Source organism: Moschus berezovskii, chromosome 4 (assembly GCF_049115385.1).
Source record: "Moschus berezovskii isolate FMDL1 chromosome 4, NW_MosBer_1.0, whole genome shotgun sequence".
Lineage (NCBI taxonomy): Eukaryota > Metazoa > Chordata > Mammalia > Artiodactyla > Moschidae > Moschus > Moschus berezovskii.
The window spans coordinates 34110377-34131630 of record NC_142463.1 but is presented as its reverse complement, the minus strand read 5'-3'; positions in this window follow the sequence as shown (position 1 = coordinate 34131630).

Genomic DNA, 21254 nt, shown 5'->3' with positions numbered 1-21254 from the left:
TGGGTCTCACCCTCCTCACCTGTAAAGTGCACAGCCCAGTAAAGGTCATTGTGAGCACTGAGGGTCATGTATACAAAGCGTCTCATACACAGTAGGCCCTCAGGATCTATTAGGACCAAATCGCTGCTCCTCTCCACTCAGCCTGGGTCAGACTGTCCAAGAAATGCTTCAGGACCACATCTGACCCCACACCACTTAGGGAACAGGTCTATTATAAACCACACCACAGGCAGAGATTAGTTTGCAACTCCCCAGCTCTGTAGGCTAAGTTATCCAAGACTAGAAACAAAGGAATACAAGCTGGGTTTCCATGCCACTAAGCAGGGGTGTCAGACTTTATTTTTTTGGGCTCCAAAATCACTGAAGATGCTGACTGCAGCCATGAAATTAAAAGATGCTTACTCCTTGGAAGGAAAGTTATGACCAACCTAGATAGCATATTAAAAAGCAGAGACATTACTCTGCCAACAAAGGTTCGTCTAGTCAAGGCTATGGTTTTTCCAGTGGTCAGGTGTGGATGTGAGAGTTGGACTGTGAAGAAAGCTGATCGCCGAAGAATGGATGCTTTTGAACTGTGGTGTTGGAGAAGACTCTTGAGAGTCCCTTGGACTGCAAGGAGATCCAACCAGTCCATTCTAAAGGAGATCAGTCCTGGGTGTTCATTGGAAGGACTGATGCTAAAGCTGAAACTCCAATACTTTGGCCACCTCATGAGAAGGGTTGACTCATTGGAAAAGACCCTGATGCTGGGAGGGATTGGGGGCAGGAGGAGAAGGGGACAACAGAGGATAAGATGGCTGGATGGCATCACTGACTCGATGGACATAAGTTTGAGTGAACTCCGGGAGTTGGTGATGGACAGGGAGACCTGGTGTGCTGCGATTCATGGGGTCATAAAGAGTCAGACACGACTGAGCTACTGAACTGAACTGAACTAAAGCAGGGGTGTTGAGGCGTTCTGCAACACCACAGGCATGTCACAGAAAGATGATATGGCTATAACACGTCAATTCAATAAAGCCACAGCCCAAGTGGACAACAGACCTTGCTCTCATGAAGAGCAGACCTCAGAGTCATCTGAGTCTTGGAATCAGATGGCTTCCCCTGGTTGACATCCCAAATCTGGAGTTTTACACATTCACACAAGAGAATAAGAGTTCCCTACATCCCTTTCTGCTTTAGTTTTTTTTTTTTTCTTTTATACTTGACTCAGGCAAAGAAAAGCAAAGCAAAGCAAAAGGAGTTCAAAAAGTCATGCTTACTGTTGTTACATTTTCAGTTGAGACCCAGACAAGTCAGAGAAGAAACACATGCTTATCAGATGCCTCCTTCCGAAGGGCTGAGCAAGTGATGTGTACTGGCAGTAAGAAAAATAGACACTTTTTTGTCTCGTGGCGTTTATATTCAATGTTAGGGTCAAAATCAAGTGTAGTCCATGGGTAATTCGAATACTCCTCTTTATCACAATGAGCACCTCTCCAGTTAATTTATGTCAGGACTTGCATTGGCCTCCCACCTGCCAGAAAGAGATGAGACCCTCTCCCCCATCCAAGTGTGAATTCATGTTGCAGAGTCACAGGTGCTATGATTAGATGTTTGGGTGAAGTCCTAGAAGGATGCAGAGAATGGAGATTCCTGGGGATCAGGAGAGTATATTGAGAGTTTTGAAAGATGAGTAGGTACTCGCAGAGGGGAACGGCAGTACAGAAAACGTACCTCTCTGGAGGGGAGAACCAGGCTGATGTGCTCAGAGGAACAATAAAGAGTCCAAAAGTCTACATGCAATAAATGCTGGAGAGGATGTGGAGAGAAAGGAACCCTCTTACACTGTTGGTGGGAATGCAAACTAGTACAGCCATTATGGAGAACAGTGTGGAGATTCCTCAAAAAATTGGAAATAGAACTGCCATATGATCCAGCAATCGCACTCCTGGGCATACACACCAAGGAAACCAGAATTGAAAGAGACACGTGTACTCCAATGTTCATTGCAGCACTGTTTATAATAGCCAGGACATGGAAGCAACCTAGATGTCCATCTGCAGACGAATGGATAAGAAAGCTTTGGTACATATACACAATGGAGTATTATTCAGCCATTAAAAAGAATAATTTGAATCAGTTCTAATGAGGTGGATGAAACTGGAGCCTATTATACAGAGTGAAGTAAGCCAGAAAGAAAAACACCAATACAGTATACTAACACATATATATGGAATTTAGAAAGATGCAAATGATAACCCTGTATACGAGACAGCAAAAGAGACACAGATGTATAGAACAGTCTTTTGGACTCTATGGGAGAGGGTGAGGGTGGGATGATTTGGGAGAATGGCATTGAAACATGTATGTTGTCATATGTGAAACGAATCACTAGTTCAGGGTCAATGCATGTTATAGGATGCTCGGGGCTGGCATGCGGGGATGACCCAGAGGGAGGATAAAGGGAGGAGGGAGGTGGGAGGGGGGTTCAGGAGGGGGAACTTATGTAAACCCGGGGCAAATTCATATCAATGTATGGCAAAACCAACCAATATAATATTGTAAAATAATTTGCCTCCAATAAAAAATTAATTACCTAAAAAAAAAAAAAGAGTTCAATCATGGTTAAGGCTCAGGATGTGAGGGGTGGGTTTGAACGGTTTCCTAAATTTACTGAGTATCTGAATTATGCCGAAATCTATCTCTTATATAATTTTATGTGGTCCTCACCACCTCTCTGACTTGGGTTGTTATCCCCATTTCACAGATATGGAAACTGAGGTTCATAGTAGTTAAGTGAGAATTGACAAAAGTCATGAAATTGAATTAGGTCTATCAGATGACAAAATCCATACATCATCTACTCTGTGTTGTAACTTTTGATATGATCCCATGCTCATACCTTCAACCAATATCACTGAGCCCTGCTATGTATCAGGTACTGTTTTAGTATGAGGATATAGCTGCTAACCAGACAGGGACTGTCCTCGCTGAACTTCCACTCTAATGGAGGGAGAAGGAGGGGTGTGGGGAGGGATCATCTGAAAAAAATGATCATGGAAATTTTGGATAAACTAAGTGCTATGAGAAAAAAATAATGGGAATGTGAGTGATGGTTGGATGGGGTAGAGAGGATGACTTTTCTTAGGGTAGTTGGGGAAAGACTCTCTGAAGAAGTGACATTTGGGCAAGACCTGAATGCAAAGAAGGAAAACAGAAAGATCTGGATATATGCAGGCAGAACGAAGTACAGAGGCCCTGGGGTGGGCACCAGCATTTGTGTATTCAAGGGACAGAAAGCAGGCCAATGTGGCCAGAACAGAGGGAATCATGGACATAAGTAACGTGAGATGAAGTCGAGAGGACAGAGAAGAGCCAGTTCACGTGGTTCAGAAAAGGTAGTTGGTCCTGTACAGAAGAGGAGGTAAGGACAGAACGTGGGCTAAGACTGAAGCTTTACTGTCAGAGTTACAAGGGTAGCTTCCCTGGAGAGTCAGTCTGGAGCAAAGGGAACATCCCCTCCGCACCTCTTCCCCGACTTGCCCCCGAATGTGTGGCCATGGGCAAGTGACTTCCCCTCCCTGGACCTCAGCCTCCTGCCACATAAAGAGGAGATCATACTGCCTGCCTCATAGACCTGAAGTGAGACTAGACACCAAGCACGGGCCACCCTGTGTCCCTGTGAGAGTTAATGAAAATTCCCCCTGGGGACCATGAGTACATCCAGCATGCTTTTGAAACTAGTCACTAGAAGGACTTGGGTAAGCCCTTGCTTATCAAAGAGGTCACCAGTCCACCTGACAGTGGCCATCCTGTCCAAGCAGACCCCTCTCAAGCTGTGCACACTTAAAACTATCAGGCTGCTTCTACTAACGGAGCTGGCTTTAGAGGCTGGGGTAGTCTTTGAATATCCCAAAGCAAGATTCCACACTTAGATTTGATTTCTCAAAGTAACCTAAAGCTCTTTAGACCAGTGGTTCTCAAACTTCAATGTGTGTGCAAATTGCTTGAGGGTAAAATCTGGTTAAAATGCAGCTTCTGATTCAGCAGGTCTCTAGTGGGTCCTGAGATACTGTGTTTCTTACAAGTTCCCAAAGGATGCAGATCCAATGACCACACTTGGAATGGCAAGGATTTAGAAACAAGCAACTTTTGATGCCCAGACAATATTGAATCTTTCCCAGAAAGGTTACAAAGCAATGGTCTGCTTTTAGTAATTTATTATTGAATTTGTCAGATAAATAAATGTTCCTGGAGTGGTTCCTGTGCCCTGGAAACAAGGAAAGAAGGAGGACTTCAGTGGGAAGCAAGCATCAGAGCAGTACCCTAGTAGCAAGTAATAGGATGACCTGAGTGAAGGGCCTGGGGATGCCTGGGGTGTTAAGGGAGCATAAGACTGGAGAGGGTCAGGGAAGGTCTTCTGGACAAAAAGACATTTAGGCAGAGAGCTGGCTCTCAGAAGGAGAGGTCATGCAAGCAGAAAGAAGTGTTGCCCAGGGCAAGGCCACCCAGCCCGTTCAAATCAGATCTATCTGATGCAAGATTTGCTCTTGCTAGTATCTTCCATGCCACATGAATCAAGTCTTGCAAAAGAGAAGCTGCCATCTGTCCTTCCCTAGCGATGTCAAAGTAGCTGGCCCCAGAGTGGAAAGATATCCAGGGAGCAGAGACCTCAGCATCACCTGACAGGACTGGTGGTTACGAAATTCACTTCTGCACCAAACACGTTGCACACCAATGCCATCCAGGCTTCGCTTCAAGTCTCCTTCCTCCCAAAGACTCGTGACTGGGAAGTGTGATTGCCCTCCAATTGCTACTAATAATAGCTCTTACTTTTTTTTAACCACAATGAACTTTGAAACTTGGGTGGTGGTAGCTAGTCACATCAGTTGGTTATCTCTTCGGGGAAGTTCATCAGAAAGTAAAAGTCCAGTGACCTGGGTGGTCCCAATACTATAAGGGGGAAAAAAAGATAGAAATTCATCTGAAATAAGCACCCTCTATATGGCAAATGGTATGCACACTTTCTTTGGATTGAGAAGAGGTGGACCATGTAAGCCTGGTATGAAACTCTGAATACATGTGACATTGGGCAAGTCTGCTATTCCCCTCAGTCTCAGTTTCCTCATCCATTAAATGGGGGCTGAACACCTATCCAACCTACCTTCCACTCAGTAATGTTCATAAAACACTTGGCGGCCAGCATATTGTAAATCATGTGCTTTACTATTTACATCTCTCAGTATGTGAGAAAGTAAGAGATTTAGAACCGTTAGTGATTTCTCTAGTCTCCAAAGCAGGTAAACAATAATAACTCAAATTTGAAATTAAGTCTACCTCTGTAGCCCAGTCCCTTTCTCCAATTTTGTATGCTCTCTTTGTATTAGAATTATTCCCTTTCTGTATGACTTTGTAGCACTTACCATTTAAGTGGGCAAGTATATTTCCCTACCCAACCATACTGAGTTTTATCATGGACAAAGAAATGATGGGAAGAAGGGGGAAATGACAGTACGGCAGTTTTGGACTGACATATGAAGAGATATCACCAGTTATATCATGTTCTCGTCTGCTTCCTTACTCATTTACCATGAGAATAGTGACCAGAGGCTACCTTTCAGCTTGGCCCACAGAATGAGACAAATGGAACAGACCCATCCCTGACCCACAGCATCACTGAAACTCATAGCCAGAACCCAGGCCACCCAGCCACCCCTCAAGCCCATGAGTTAGAAAAAAATGTTTGCAGTTTTAAGTGATTGAGTCTTGGAAAATCTGTTACCTTGCATTATGGTGGCAATATCTTACTAATACACCTCCATGAATGAATACAGACAAACCTGGTCAGTTCTGCAAGTGTTTCTTGAGTACCTGCTAGGTGTGATGGGAAGTAAAAAGGAATTTAAAACCATCTCTGACCTCAAAGACAGTCTTATTGCTCCTTTCATCTCCTTTACCAGATGCAAAAATGGCACAGAAATCACAAATCATTGTTTTACAAAAATTAAAATACATGAGTGACTGTGTTTGTACAGTTGAAAAGCATAGCTTCATTAAATGATACCTAGGAATGTCAAGGCATATAGGAACTGAGTAGTAGCTATTAAATTAACCTTTCTGGGACATGAAAGAACTCAGCTAGGGAGTGGACAGGGGATTCCAGACAAGTCACATAGCAGAACTTTAATGTTCAGCTTTCTCTGCTGGGGTTGGGAGGAATCAGAAACTAGGATTCAAATCCTAAGGTTGCTGCTTTCTAGCTGAGTGACCTTGGACAAGTCACATGTCTCTGGCCTTTAGATGATCTTCTAGAACTCTTCCCTTTGCTTGAAATGCCCCCTGCCACCTTCGTCTGCCTGTGAGGACCTTTCTAGACCACCCCTCTTCCAAGAACTAAGACCTCCCCTCTGCTGGGTTCCAGCTATGCTTCACTGAAAGATGTTGGCCCCATGGATACTCTGGGGTCTTGCACACATGTCTTTTTCTTACAATGGATGGCAAGCTGCTTTAGGACAGGGCAACGCCTTCCACACCCTTAGACCACAGCACCAAGTACAGCGCCTGGACAAAATAGGTTTTCAGTAAATACTGGCTGACTTTTAACTAAACTAGATGGAATTGCCCCAGATATCATCCAGAGCTAAAGTATTTTAAAGTACAGTTTCTACATTGTTTTTAAAAAGGGTCTCAGGGCTAAATACATAAATAAAAAAGAGTCGTGCTTTGAAAAACACGTCTGCATAAACACATATGTATGCAAACAAACTTATGCCAAACACAACTGGGAGTTTTCTGCAGACTTGTCTCCCATTTAAGGCCTGTAATTTCCCTCTTGGCCGACACTGGCTTTGGCCTGGAGTGTGTTTCTCAGACTTCTGGCAGGCAGCCTGCTGGGATTGGGTTTAGGTTTAGATTTTTCTTTTTTTTCCCCTTTCATCAGACCTGAAACTGAAGCCACAAACTTTTTGAAACCTTCTCTCAGCAGCAGCTGCCATGCTTCGTGTCACCTGCTTACCCCTCCCAGGCCATGTGGATCCATAAATGTGTCCAGAGGTCCAGTGACAAATTGATAAATGATGCACTCCTTCTAGAAGGAGACAAAGGGAGGCTGGGGAAGGGAGCAGGCAATCTGGGAACTATGACCCAGGTCAGGCCTCCAGTCTCCCAGAGCTGACTGTATCTGATGGGCTGCCTGCTAGGCTAGGGACCCAGGAGGGGAAACCAAGGCATGTGAAAACAAAACAAAATAAAAGAAGTTGTGCTGGTGACATGAGTGAAGCTTGTCCGAACATAAACCCTGAGCAGGCAATGGTAGCTGGCTTATTAGGGGAGCTCCAGGGTTGGGCTCAGCTCATGTTTAGATCCCAGTTCTTAATATCTCCTGTGCATGTGACTTAACTGTCTGAACCCTGCTTCCACATCCACGCACTGGATTATACCTACCTCACAGGCTAAGGTAAATGAGTTCATCACATGATGGGCCAAGCACATTGTAGGAAATTAATCTGTGGTGGTTTCTGTTTTCATAACAGATTTTCCAATCTGTCAGGACCTGTCTAGTCTCATCCCCTCCCTGCTCCATTTGAGGTGTGGTCTCCTCCGTGGCTGCCTCTGCAGCCTGTGCTTTCAGAGTTTCAGGGCCGCCTGGAGAAATTCTCACTGCTTGGAAGTTCTTCCTTAGGCCGACTCTGAAGAAAGTCTGACAACCGTCTCTCTGGAGCGTTCACCCATTGGCCATTCCCACTCAGGCTTCTACAAAACGAGTCTATATCATCACCCCCATTGCGACCTTCTTCATATAACATAGCTTTTAGGCCCTCCTTGAGGTGCCTCCAGAATTCTCAAGGCTTTATAGATACACACACGTGTACTTATGTGTGTGTGTATGTGGCATTTGCATATGGTTCATGTGTATCAGTTATTACAAGGACTACATGGGCATATATAAGGGGATGTCTAGCTATGACTTGGAAGATCCAGGAGGCTCCTTAGAGGAAGGCTGTCAGTAGTTACTGTGAAGTGATTGTGTAAATTCCTGCAGCTAACAAGGAGGGAGCAGACTCAGGCCACATCTCCTCTGCCCTGGCAGTGGGGGACAATGGATGCCTCTAAAGTGTGTCTAAAGCCAGACATCATGGATGTTGAATTTGTATTGATTTGTTATTATTCAAATATCTCTTTCCAGGCCCAGTTTCCTCAGCAGGCTTAGCCCAGTTCTTCTAACAGATGTTTTTCCATTCATCTCTTTGGTAGACCAAGAGACCCTGGCTTGCATCCAGGCTCTGCTGCTCACTCGCTGGGCAGCCTGCACTCAGACCACCTCTCCGAGCCTGTGTTTCCACACTGCAAAATGGGGACTATACTGCCTATGCCCAGGGCTGATGTGTAGATTAATAAGACTTATTAGAAAGCATATAGAAAGCACATATAGAAAGCCACTCAGCATGGAGCCAGTGTTTGTTAGGTGTTTACTTTCTTTCTGTGCCTGATAAGGTGATGTAGACTGATCTGATGTTAGACTTCCATTATTCATTGGTAATGTTATAATGGGATATACCTTCAAAGGCACTTGCACTTGAATTAGTGCATATCGACCAGTTTGGTGGGCTTCCCTGGTGGCTCAGATGGTAAAGAATTCGCCTGCAATGTGGGAGACCTGGGTTCAATTCCTGGATCAGGAAGATCTCCTGGAGAAGGGAATGGCTACCCACTCCAGTATTCTTGCCTGGAGAAGTCCATGGACAAAGGAGCCTGTCCATGGGGTCACAAAGAGTTGGACACGACTGAGCGACTAAGCACACACACAACCAGTTCAGTGATATGCAGGCCCTGCTCTACCCACCCTGTGGCGGGCTCAGGACTCCAGGAATGAGTGGGTGCTGAGCCCAGGAGCTCACCCTGGAGAGGAGGCAGAGGTCACAGAAGCCAACTGTGAGCGTTGCTGTGACATTGTTCCATGCACACACTCAAGGAAGACTTCGATGCCTCGTGGAGTGACCAGCTGAGGCTTCACGGTAGAGGGGCAGATGTCTCTGAGGGTGGCAGTGCAAAATGTAACAAGGAACTGCTGCACCAACCTCCCGGTCAGCTTCTCAGGGTCAACTCTCTATCCTCTGCTGCTGCTGCTAAGTCACTTCAGTCGTGTCCGACTCTGTGTGACCCCATAGACAGCAGCCCACCAGGCTGCCCCGTCCCTGGGATTCTCCAGGCAAGAACACTGGAGTGGGTTGCCATTTCCTTCTCCAAGGTATGAAAGTGAAAAGTGAAAGTGAAGTCGCTCAGTCGTGTCCGACTCTTAGCAACCCCATGGACTGCAGCCTATCAGGCTCTTCCGTCCACGGGATTTTCCAGGCAAGAGTACTGGAGTGGGGTGCCTGTGCCTTCTCCACTCTATCGTCTAGAACCTCACAAAAGATAAATCCTCTACAAGTATGACTCAGACTATGGCACTCCCCAGCCCAAATATCTGCCTTGACTGATTGTTCTCATGGTAAAATCCCAAATCTTCCCTATGGTCCCCAAAGCCCTCCTTGATGGGGCTCTGGCTTCCTCGGCAGCCCCACGTGCCAACCAGTGAGGCCTCGGGAGGCCAGTCAGCCCTGGTCCCTCCAGGATGGGGGCCCACATGAGACCTCATCCTCCCCTCCTGGAAGACACTAAGGTTGTGAAAGGCTGAGGAGAGGGGCAGACTAGTGCCTGGCTCTTGGCTACATACGGCAGGTCTCTTTGAGGAGTCATGGGGAACCTCCATGGGATTATTGACCAGAATCATGGCAGGAAACAAACTGCATGCAAAAGGACTGAGTAGCAAACATTCTAATGGCAGGCTGCTGGTTAGTGGTGGGGGCGGGGTTACAGAAACCAGCAAGAGAGGTCGAGGCAGCCTGGGGGTAGGGGAGCGGGAAGCCTGTGCTGCTCTTAGGGGTCAAGGGAAGAGAAGGAACACATATGCTCTGGGAGACTGGAGAGCCAGCACCAAGGAAGAGTAGCCTGGGCCCTGTGGCTCTTTGGGTCACAGCCAACGCCAGATTTCAGAAGAAAGGAACAGACGGACAGAGGGATAGACACCTGATCTCTCTCTCCTCCAACACTCGTCTCCCCTGCTTCAGATTTTCTTTGGCCAGATTCGGCTAGAATTTAGTCTAGAGGGGTCTGGGTGATGTCATTCTTAGGTGTTAGCCCTCTGGGGCTCAGGGAAAGCAGAGTATGGAAAAATTGAACGGCAATGACCACAAAGAAAGAATTACCCTCACAGCAGGTGTCCCGGAATCCTACAGGAACAGTGAGAACAGCCAACCCTAAGAGGGCCAGCTCTTCCCCAAGAAAAAGAATTCCATGTAAGGGGAAGAGGGAACCTGGCTGACAGGCAGCTTTCCCAACCAGGCCACAGTGTTCACATAGCATCCGGATCCTGTACCCAAAGCATCTGCCAGAATAGTCCACATGGCCACTGACATCTCATACCTTGGCCCACACTTAGCTGTAGAGGGCAAAGTGTCGTTGTTCTGTGTTCCTGGCCTTCACCCATCTTCCCTTCTCCTTCCCCAGGACCAAGACCTGGACGTGCAACAGGGGACTTTGGTGTGCCCTCCATAAAAGAGGCAGAAATGATTCAGATCCAGTCATAGAAATAAGGATAAGAATAATAAGGATAGCAATACTATATTATTGTTATTGCTATGACAATCACACAGTTAAGCTCTTGCCATGTGCCATGGACTATGCTCATTCTATCAAGTTATATAGTCTTCCCCCAAACTGTAGGAGGTGGTGGTCATGAGTGTTCCCAAGACCCAGAACAGTTGAGTAGATTGCTGAGGTCACTCAAGTCAAGCCCAGATTTGCTGGCTGCAAGGCCAGACTGTCAACTACCATGGAGAACGGTTCTCAAAGCCACCTGGAGCCACAAATGAGTGTGCGAGGGAGACAGGATTCATGCACATCTTCAAGGTCAAAGGGTCCATCAGAGTTTGCCTTCCAGACTGGTCTTGCAGCCCTGGCCTTGCAAATGCTGTGTCGTCCTGAGCACATCTAGGTTTCTCTCACTGGCGGGCCTTTGCACAGGCCGCTTCCTTTGCCTGAACACCGCCTTCCCCTTTAGTTACCCTCCTAACTAGTTGCTCAGTCATATCTGACTCTTTGCAACGCTATGGACTGCAGCCCACCCTGCTCCTCTGTCCATAGGATTCTCCAGGCAAGAATACTGGAGCGAGTTCCTGTCTCCTTCTCCAGGGGATCTTCCTGACCCAGGGATCAAACCTGAGCCTCCTGTGTCTGCTGCAGCGGCAGGCAGATTCTTTACCACTGAGCCACCGGAAGCCTGCCTAAACCTGTCATCTGTGCCAGGCGCTCAGTCGTGTCCGACTCTTTGCAACCCCATGGACCGCAGCCCACCAGGTGCCTCTGTCCATGGGATTTTCCAGGCAAGAAAACTGGAGCGGGTTGCCACTGACTTCTACCGTGGTTTACAGCTGCTTGCTCCACAAAGCCCTGCTACACCTCCCAAGTCACGGCCCTTTGCCCTGCACACCCCGCTACCAACAACCCTCCATATGGTCCTGAGCATCGGCTTGTTTACTCCACCAGACTACCAACCCTGCAAAGGCTGATACATACCTGTCTGCCTTACCCCTGTGTCCTGAGAGCCCAGTCTAGCACCTTGCGCCAAAGGGTGCATGGCAACAAGTGGCAAACGTACTTGGATGCTGGCCCAGACTTGGCCACCCAGCGTCTGGAGCGGCAGCCCACGCATGAGAGCTGCACCCAGTGTAGACAGCAAGAAAGAGGGGGTGTCCCTCCTGTGACCGGAGGCAACAGCAGCCAGGATGTCGAGGAGGGCCTCCCAGAGCGAGGCCCGCTGAGATGAGATCCTCCCATGGAAGGCTGTTGATGGCCCCAAAGGAACAGAGAGGTGTTCCAGGCAGAAGGAATAGCACATGCAGAGGCTCGAGGGAATGAAAATGCATGGAGGGTCCCTGAGAGGGAAGGGCAGGAGGGGCGATGAGAGGGAAGAACTGGAAGGTCCCCAGCACCTAAGCATTTGACACGGTCCAGATGAAGAGCAGAGTAAAATGCTGGAGAAAAGAACAAATCCAAGCCTCCTCCCACCGCATTCTTTTCCTCTTCATCCCAGCCTGCTCTTGGCAACTCCTCATCATGGAGGAACTGGTTTCTGAGAACAGCTTGAGGCAGGAGTCCTGGAGGGGTGGGATTCTGCTTGATCAGGATCCAGACCCCCCAGTGGAAGGGAGGTCAGAGGCACTGTTCTAAGTGCTTCATGTCTCTAATCCACACTCATTTGGTCTCTACAGTGTGTAGTAAATAGATTCTGTTATTCCACCGGTTTTGCAGGTAGGGAAACTAAGGCACTAAGAGGCTAAGATCTGCCCAGAATCTTACAGCTAGTACACTGGGTGAAGGGAAAACGCTTTGAATGCAAACAAACTGCCTCCAAGAAGTGTGGGAGCTTGACCACCTACCCTGCTGCCTCGCCCCTGTATGAAGCACTTACTGTAAAAAGGCACAAGGCAAGCGTATTCCATCCTCACTTCATCCCCCTGATGGTCCTGAGATGTGTTACAGGTCAGCCCTATTTTAGAGATTGGTATAGTCTCATTTAGACTAAGATTTCACATTTCTCAGGAGGAACCTTCTTACTAAAGTGCAAAAGTTGGCATTAACATTTATTCAAGGAAGGGTCTATGGGGAATAAACCAGACCTGAGAACAAGACAGGTTTCCTGCCCCATTGCCCCAACTCAAGCACAACGAGCCCGGATGGTTGCTACCAGGCAGTGTAGACAACTCAGGATTAAAGTTGGCAGCCAGGAGGTCTCCTTCTTTGAGCTGGTGGAAGGAGAAAGGAGTTGGTTTGGTGTCAGTGGTCCTAGAATCAATAACATTGCCACTACTATCAGACCCTGCCTAGCTCTGTGACCTCGGGCAAATCCTGAACCTCTGTGCCTTAATTTCCCCATGTGAGAGAGATGGTCTCTCCTTTGTAGAACTGTTATAAGGATTCAATGAAATGTGAGAGGGATATCTAAAGCCTGGTATGTAATCATGAATGTTAGTGTTGAGATGAATAACTGATGCTCACAAAAGGAATCAGCCCAAGGTCTTACCCAGCGTCCTTTCTGAATGAACTCTACTTTTGGTAGCTTCTGCTTTCTTTGATGGTGCCAGCACTCCGCAGTTTCTGCGGTTTAAAACCAGAATCCAGAGTCATCTTTGATTGGGCAAATACTCAGTGATGTGTGGTCTATTACCTGAGCTGCATCCTCACCATATCTGGCCCCTTCTGTCTCTCCTCTACCCGACTCAATAGGCTTCCCAAGAACCACAGGTCAGCAAAGTGACTAGGACTTCATAGGCACTCAGTAAATGTTGAATGAATGGGGTCATGCTCTCTCCAGACACTTTCCTTCTTCACCTGCCCTTCCTCTGTAAAATCCTCTAATCCTGAGATGACATGAAATGCCTTGTCATGCACATACTACCAGCCCCTGTGTGGTCCATCTGCCCAGCTGGCTAACCACCATCCTCTCCTCCTATATCCTTCATTGATTCTCTTCCTTTACCTGCCTTTGCTGATTCTATTCCCTGTGCTGAGGATACCCTTCCCTTCCCTCCCAGGTCCAGTTGGCAAATTTCTAGTCATTTTTAAAAACACTCTTTATCGGAACCTCCCTGGCAGTCCTGTGGTTGGGACTCTGAGATTCCACTCATTGTAGGGGGTGCAGGTTCGATCCCTGGTCAGGGAACTAAGATCCTGCAGGCTGCTCAATGCGGCCAAAAACAAACCAAAAAACACTCTTTATTCATTTCACGAATAGGTACTGAGTGCCCACAATGTGCCAGGTGCTGTTCTAGACCCTGAAGCTACATCAGGGAGCAGAATAGAAGTCCCTGACCACCCAATGCCTATGGCCTACTGACTACCTGGCAGCAGGAACATCTAACCTAGTTAGAGGTTAACTAGGGAGTAGGGGAGGGTGTCTGCAGCTCCAGCAGCAACCCCTTCTGAGAACTCTTTTCCCAACACCCTCACTTCCGTCCTCAGCAGTGGCTGCCTCCTTGCTGGTATCCCCTCTGTACCAGGGCATTGCCTGTCAGGGTCTATTTATGGATCTGTTTGGCTTCCCTGGTGACTCAGAGGGTAAAGAGTCTGCCTGCAATGTGAGAGACCTGGGTTCGATCCCTGGGTCTGGGGAAGGAAATGGCAACCCACTCTAGTATTTTTGCCTGGAGAATCCCCATGGACAGAGGAGCCTGGCGGGCTACAGTCCATAGGGTCGCAAAGAGTAGGACACGACTGAGCAACTTCACTTTTTCTTTTGTTTCCTGCCAGAGACACCTAGGACTGTGTTGTAACTGTATCATGGTATCTGAAGTCTTCATTGGAGGGAAGAAAAGAAAGATTCCTGGGAGGTGGGACAGGCTGGTTTCGGGGAGGAGGTTGTGATGCTATTGGCAGATGGGAACTCACCCCTTCTAAGCCCACAGAGCTCACACCCTGGCCGGAATTCTGCCTCAGCTCTTGAAATGACCAAAACCCAGCTTTGGCACTCTTTAACCCTACTGGAGAGGATGCTCAGCATTTAGAGTGCTTCTGTGGCTCTCAGCCTCCCCTCCTCAGTCTCCCTGGGGCATCAGTCAGCTTCACTGAGGAGCCAGGCCGTGGAACAAAATGAGCACAAACCCTTGGCCTTTCACACAGAAGGGATGTCATTTAATGCCACCATCTCCCCACGGTGGTATTAGTAACCTCCTTTTCAGATGAAAAATCTAGAGGTCAGAGGTTAAGTGATGTGCCCACAGTCACCAACTAGTGGTGGATTTCCCCCAAATTACAGAAGTGCTCAGGAAAGGGTACTGTCATAGCATCCTAGAATGTTCCTTCAAAGATGTTTGTAATTGTGTGATTGTCAGTTCTCCCCCAGGCCCCTCCCATAGACGGCAATCTCCATGAAGTAAGAATGTATCCTTTCTGCTGCCTCTCATATCTCTGGTGCCCTGATCCTGTCTGCCATATAGTCACACTCGTGACACATGTGCTGATGGAACACGTGAGTCCATGCAGTAAGCATCATCTCAGCCTCCCTGGCCTTTTACAGATTATGCCCAGAGGGTGGAAGTAACTTGGCCTCAGCCTGCATTAGGGCTGGGTCTGCTGCTGCCCCAATTCCTTTCTCCCTCCCTTCCCTTCATCAGGAAGAGGAGGACTGCAGCACTTTAGGTGCTCAGAGTCCCAGGGGTGTCTCTAAAGAGAAAGGATCATAATTCCCTGCAGAACCAGTAGAAGATGCATGGCAGTAGGGAGGAAACCATCCTTCCAGACTACACCAAGACCACACTGGAAATTGGAACCAGCCCCCATCCTCTGCCTCCCTGGCCGCTGACTCAGTAAGTAATGACCGAAAAGTGCTTTGCAAATGAACAGGTGTCTCAGAAGGAGAAACCCGTTATTTCATCCCAGCTCTGGGCTCTCCAAAACCATGCAGACTCTCTTCCACCGCCCACTCATCCATCATCCCTCCATTCATACTGAGACAGTGGGTGGTGGTCACCAGCCAGGAATGCCACTCGCTACTGTGTGACTTTGGGCAGAATTCTTCATATCGCTATGCCTCGGTGCTCTTTCATAAAATGGGCACAATAATAGTATTCATCTCAGAGCGGTGGTATGAGAGTTTGAATTAATATACGCAAATGACTCGGAGCAGCAGAGAAGGCAATGGCAAGCCACTCCAGTACTCTTGCCTAGAAAATCCCATGGACGGAGGAGCCTGGTAGGCTGCAGTCCACGGGGTCGCTACGAGTCAGACATGACTGAGCGACTTCACTTTCACACACTGGAGAAGGAAATGGCAACCCACTCCAGTGTTCTTGCCTGGAGAATCCCAGGGACGGGGGAGCCTGGTGGGCTTCCGTCTGTGGGGTCACACAGAGTCGGACACGACTGAAGCGACTTAGCAGCAGCAGCAGCAATGCCTGGTGCACAGTACGGGCTACAGAAGTGTGGGTTTCTATTCAGTTCAGTTCAGTTCAGTCACTCAGTCGTGTCCGACTCTTTGCGACCCCATGAATCACAGCACGCCAGGCCTCCCTGTCCATCACCAACTCCCGGAGTTCACTCAAACTCATGTCCATCGAGTCGGTGATGTCATCCAGCCATCTCATTCTCTGTTGTCCCCGTCTCCTCCCACCCCCAATCCCTCCTAGCATCAGACTCTTCCATTACTCTGTGCTAAAACACTGGGAACATACCTCACTGTCTCACTGGCTCCTCTCCTGCGGCTTCTCTTGTGTTATTCCGGATGCCAAGGCTCTGAACAAACACCCACTCTTCCCCTGGGTAACACATTCCATCTTGACTGAGGTGCTCAAGGTCAGTGCTCCAGCGATTCTCTCCTTCTTGCCCACACCATCAATGTTTGCCTTCAGACTTGATAATCCTCATCAGCATACAAACGTGCTGTGATGTCACACACACACACACACACACACACACACACACACAATCATCTCTTGAGCCCACATCCTCCTCCAGCTACTGTCCTGCTACTTTGTTCCTCTTTAGAGCAAAAACACTCAAAAAAGTTGAATATACACACCACCTTCAAATCCTCTTCTCTATCTCTTGGAGTCACTCTGATCAGGTTCACATCACCCACTCCCAGAAATGCTCTTGTTTAAGTCACAGCAACCTTTCACCGTAAATCCAATGGTTGAGTCTCAGTTTAGATTTTAATGGTCCCCGCAGCAGCAGGTGACACACCAGTCACCTCCTCCTTCACGAAGCCCTTTCTGCCCTTGGCTTTTACAACCTACGGTCTTCTGAGAGCCCTTCTATCTGGGTGACTTGACCTCAGTCTGCTGCGTAGCCCCCACGTCTCCCCAAGCGTTTCACAGGAGGTCCAGGGGCCAGCCCTTAGTCTTCGCTTCTGTAACTGCCCTCACACCTGGATCCTCTCCTACAGCCTCCTGGCTTCAAATGCCATCTCCCCACAGCTGGGTCCCAGGGTCTACCACCAGCCCAGGCTCTCCCGAGCCAGCTCAACACCTCCACGTGGATGTCTTAATGCATCTCACAAGGCCTAAGACATCTCGAGGCTTATAAAAATCAGCTTCCGAACTCCTGCCTCACCAAACACCCGCCACCTGCTTCTCTTGCCATCTTTCCCATCTTGGATAATGACAGCTCAATCTTTCCTTTTGCTCGGGTCCAAATCCTGGGAGTCATTCTTAACTCCTCTCACTTTTCCACACTGCCTTTCCAATCTGTCAGCAAATACTGTTGGCTCTCCCCTCAAAAGAGCTTCAGAGTCTGACCATGTCTTAACTATCCCTTGCTGCCCAAATCCAGGCACCATTGCCTTGCCCCTGAGTTTTCATCAACTCTGCCCAGGAGTCTCCCTGCTTCCATGCTTGGCCCCCTTGGCTGTTTTCGGCACAGTCCCCAGAGAAATCCACTTAACACAAGAGACCGGTCATATGACTCCTCTGCTCAGAACCCTCCAATGGCTCCCATTACAAACAGAATAAAAGGCAGAGTCAGCACAGGAGACCCTCAGGTCCTGTAGGACCTGTCCCCGCCCGCCGCTCCCCCCACCTTGCTCCTGAGACCTGTCTGGGCCTGGCGCACTGCACCTTGGGAGGCCATGCACAGCTGGTCAGCTTCTCGCACATATTCGATCCAAGCCACCTTCTCAGGGAGGCCCAGCCTGACAGCTGCTTCGATGTGTGCCTCTTCACCCTGCACCTCTGTCTCTCCCACTCTGCTCGCCGCCTCCCTGGCACACGGGGTCTCTCCTCCTGGGCCTTCCTTCAGCCTTCCCTGGAATGTGAGCTCCTGGCCAACGGTGGGTGAGGACAGTCTTGTTTCCTGCCTATGGCACGTAGTCAGCATTCAGCCTGTGTTTAATAAGTGAAGGAGTCTTCTGTTGGCTTTGTCTTCCCCTGTTTGTTGTGAGGGAAGAAGCTGGCTCTTCATGTGTGTGTTCCTCCCAGACCCAGCAGAGTGCCTTGCTGCAGCCCCTCAGGGGGCTTTGTCAGAGGAAAGAAGGAGAGATGAAGCGAGTAGCCGCTTGGGGGTTGGGCTGGGCTGTGTCAGCCATGTTCTTCCAGGAGCCATCTTTCTTCTCAGTGTATTGCTCCACTGGGCCACGTGAGTGGGCTCCACTCAGGAAGACACACCTCCACTCTTCCGGTAGGGGCTGCCTGCCCACAAACCCAGGACCTGCCGTCTTTCAGCGTCCACTCAGATGCCTTTCCCTCCCCCACGGGGCCCCTCCTGAGACCCTGGTCCAGCAGCTTCTCTCTGACCCTCAGTAACCTTTCCAGCTCCAGCCTCGCCCCACCAGGTGTCCCGTGAGTCAGCAGGAGGGACTCTTTCTCACACCTCCAGACGGGGTGGAGATGGTTCCCTGGGTAGGAAGTGGCCATTCTCCAGCTGCCTGCCTGGAGAATGTCTCCAGAAGCTTTCCCTCCGCTTTTACCCTCTGGCAGAGCAAACCTGCCCTCCCCAGGGCCTCACCATGGTGGAGTGATGGGAACACATGAGACTTCTCTTCCGAGGGCTGCTATTTCCTCAGTGAGATGGGAAGCAAGGTCTCCAGCTGGAAGTGATGATGGAGAAGGAGGGGTTGGAGCTTGAGGGATAGAGAAGAAAGTTGGAAACAGTTGAGACTGGGAGAATGACCAGAAAATAAATAGTAGCTCGCCAGACACAGTTAGCATGTTTGCACGTTTTTCTCTGGCTGTGGTGAATGGCACAGGTAGGACAGCTGAGTGGGTGGAGGGCCACTTTTAGCCAGGTTGGGGCTTTGCCCAGCAGTGCAGTGAGTCACATGGGAACAAGAGAAACTGTAGGTCAGGGAGGGACTGTGATGAAAATGACAACACAAGAGTTAAAAGACTGTCGTAAGGAAACCCAGTGGCCCAAAGGCTTAGGTTTGCTGGGAAGAGTCTGACAAGGATTTGGGATTGGGACAGTCCCAGAATGTTTTTGCCAGAATGTTCAGGAACATTTTCCCCTGACCTACCCTTTCCAGTGCAGACCTGTCTCTCCTGTCTGTTCCCATAGCATCCTGTGCTTACCTCTGCTGTACTTCATCACTTGATTTACTCGTACATCTTCCTTCTGGACTGCGAGCACTTGAAGGAAGGAACCAGGCCTCCTATTTCTTTAGATCCCAAGGCCAGACCCAAGAAAAACCTCATTAGCAATCACTGACTGATTGACTGAATAAATTCATTTGATAGAAACCAGACCATGTTCTGTATAATAATACATCCTCACGTTTATATGGCAATTTGCAGTTTGGAAAGCAGTTTCACATCTATGGTCTTATTTTAACTTTACAATGACCCTACAAGACAGCAGCCCATTCACTCACTAATTCATTCATTCAACTGAGGAAGAACACTTATTCTGCGTCAGGAACTGTTCTAGGCACCAGAATGCAGGAGCAAATGAAACAGACAGAAGTCCCTGCTCTCATGGAGCTTGCATTTCTACAGAAGACAACACCTATTTTATAGATGGGCAGACTGAGATTCCCTGAGGGAGGCTAAGCAACTCGGCAAAGCTCACAGGACTTGCAGGTAAAAGAACCCAAATTAGGACAGAGGGCTGTCTGACTCCAAGTACAGAAAAGGCATTTTTCAGCCACACCAGTCACCTCAAGGGATGGTTGGCTCATATATGAGGTGTCTTTTTTTTCCCCCTAACTTAACAACAAATAAAAAGGAGCCTTGGCAGAAATCCACACCCTAGGACTACCTTGGAACTCCTTCCCTTGTCTGGCGTGCGTTTAACAAAGACGTGAGAAATACCTGCCAGGCCTCTTCTTGCCAGAGCCCACGACAGAAGCCACACAACACTGTCAGCACGGGCGTCTGCTTGTGTGCAAACCCGCAGGCATTTTTAGCAACTTTGGGGAACATAAAGAAAGCTGTTGGTTTTGTTTGCACATATTTTTCGCCTCTGCAAGAAGGCTTCTCACCAAGCGGCAGCCTCAGAGTTGTCTTTTATTTGATCTCAAGACACACAATGTCTTTATATCTCACTAGAAGCTGCAGTTGGCAGATTCCTTCACCTGCACTTGGATCCCACACACGAAAACTAAATCTGGTAGTAAAGGTTCCTGCCTCTCAAGGTGGTTGCAGGGATTAACTGAGGTCCTGTGCAAATTTCAGCCATCTGTAAAGCTGTGTGCCCGGGGGGAGCACTGAGGTGAAGGCCAGTGGAGGCAGCCTGGGGAGGAGAGGGCTTTACATCAATCTGAAGGACCTGGGTTAGAACCCAGCTCTGTCACTTATGACTGCAGAAACACTGGCAAGTAACTAATCACCCTCTGTCCTCCAGCCTCAGTCTACCTCCTCCGTGGAAATGGTGACGCATACCCCAAAGGATTGTTCTGGTTTTAACAGCACTGTGTGTATAGTGTCTGACACTGATCCTGCAAGTAGTAATTGTTCAGTGAATGGCTCAAGGTGTTCATTAGTGTCATTATTGCTATTCATATATAAGGGGAGATGTCAACAACGGTTTTAAGAATTTTAGGTTGTGAATTCCCTGAGGCAAGCATGTATGGCTGGATACCCGATGCCTCAGACTCCATCTGGAAGGTAGAAACTGCTAGTAAAGTATGGGGAACTGGATTAGATGACGTCCAAATCCCTGAGAGTGATAGCTCGGGCTTGACCAAGAACACGTGTCCACTGCACATGATAGCAGGACAGCCTTATCTTTGTGTGACTTTATGCCTCATGTAGACTTATGAGATGGCTCAATAGTCAAATGACTCGCCCAAGTTCACAAAGCTCGTGGGTGGCAGAACAAGGCCTGGAACCCAAAGGCGACAACTGCAGAGCCCACACCCTTAACCCCTGCCCTGCACTGCCAGGAAGAGCTCTGGTTTGAGGTTTTCCTTTTCACTGACCTACTTGAGTTCCTGGCCCTCTGGTTGTCTCTCGTGCTTCCAGCAGGAAGAGTCGGTGTCCTCTCTCTAGAGGCCTAAGTAAAAGATCCACACGACAGCCTGTGCGACTGTGTTGGGTGTTGGCTTGTGTTGTAGTGTGTCCCCATAAAGGTGGGCACTGGGTGTGGAAAGAGAGGCCAACATCCCACATCTGTGGTCATCCCTTCCCGGGCAGTGCCCATACCCTCTGGAAGCAGATGTCATCTCCTGCCACCAATGGACACAGGGATATCCACTCATGCCAATCTCTTGGGAAGTAAGTGCTGGCACCCAGACCGGAAGGGGA